Source organism: Cupressus sempervirens, chromosome 2 (assembly GCF_028749045.1).
Source record: "Cupressus sempervirens isolate cs-2001-9-10 chromosome 2, ASM2874904v1, whole genome shotgun sequence".
Taxonomy (NCBI): domain Eukaryota; kingdom Viridiplantae; phylum Streptophyta; class Pinopsida; order Cupressales; family Cupressaceae; genus Cupressus; species Cupressus sempervirens.
This window is the reverse complement of record NC_143119.1, coordinates 560,855,748-560,857,411: the sequence shown is the minus strand read 5'-3', so window position 1 is coordinate 560,857,411 and position 1,664 is coordinate 560,855,748.

The window sequence follows — 1,664 nt, the reverse complement described above, 5'->3', positions numbered from 1 at the left end:
ATGTCACCGTGCTCGACATGATTCTAAGTGTGCCGAGTCATGTGCGTGATCCAAAGGCGGTCAACTCTTTTTTTTGGTTAACGCCCAAAGTTTTCAACCCAAATTATGTCGGCGACCCCGACTCGTATCGCCTCGAGCCTTAATCGCCTCCAGTTTTTTCGCAGGACTCATGTCACCGTGCTCGACTTGGTGCCCCGAGTCATGTACGTGATCCAAAAGCGGTTAACTTCTTCCTTCTTTGGTTAACACCCAAAGATTTCAACCCGAATCGTGTCAGCAACCCCAACTCAAATCGCCTCGAGCCTTAATCGCCTACAATTTTTTCGAACCACTCATGTCACCGTGCTTGACTTGATTCTATGTGCCCCAAGTCATGTACGTGATCCAAAAGCGATTAACTCTTTTTCTGGCTAACGGCCAAAGTTTTCGAATCGACTCAGCTACCCCGACTCGAATTGCCTCGAGCCTTAACCGCCTCCATTTTTTTTTTCCCTCGACTCATGTAATCGCACTCGCCTTGATTCTGAGTGGCCCGAGTCACTTACGTGATCCAAAACAGGGTAACTTTTTCTTTTTTCTTTTTTTTGTCAAGTCCCAAAGTTTTGAACTCGAATAGAGTTGGATGCCCCGACTCGAGTCGTCTCCAAATTTTTCGCACGACTCATGTCACCGTGCTCGACTTGATTCTAAGTGCCCCGAGCCGTGTACATGATCCAAAAGCGGTTAACTTTTTCTTTTTGGTTAACGCCCAAAGTTTTCAACCCGACCCGCCTCGGCAACCTCGACTCGAAGCGCCTCGAGCCTTAATGGCCTCCAATGTTTTTGCACGACTCATGCCACCGTCGACTTTTCGCTCGAATCATGTCACCCAGGGCACCTCGATGCTACGTGACCCGAGCCCTGTGCGCGATCCAAAACCGGCTAACGTTTTTTTTTTTAACTCCCAAAATTTCATTCTTTTTTGCGTTACGAGGCCTATCATGATCTCTTTTTATAAAGAAAATTCTCAAATCGAATCGTTTCGGCTACCCTACCTCGAATCCGGCTAGCTAGGCGTAACGCCTCGAGTCGGCTCGGCAATACGTGAACTGAAACTTGTGCGTGATCCAAAAGCGGGTAACTTGTTTTTTTTTTTTTTTTGTAATGCGCAAAATTTAGCGCTTTTCCCTGTACAGGGCCTCTCATGATTTTTTTTGTTTTTTTTTTTTTTTTCCCCTCGTCGACCCACTCTGGCAACCCAGTCGGGTCGCCCGAGGCTGGGGCGACGGAGATGGGTTGACCTAGTCGGGTGACCCAAGTTGGGTCGACCCAGGCGTGCGATCCTGGCTGGGGACAGCAAGTCGATTCTATAAGTTCGCTTGCCAATTTTGCTAGCCAGGTCGGCTCACCAAGTCATCTAACCATGTGGTCTTTGCCAAATCAAGAATTGACTCTTTAAGTCCACTCATAGCTCGTCAAGCCGGCTCACCAAGATGACTTACCATCTCGCCTCACCAGGTTGCCCCACCAGGTCGCCTCTTCTTTAAGACCGCTCACCATGTCGGCTCCCCAAGTCACCTCACCGAGTCGACTATTCAGGTTGCCTCACCAAGTCGACCCCTTAAGTTCCCTCAGCAATTCAGCTCACCAAGTCGAATCACCTAGTCGTTTTACCACCTTGCCCC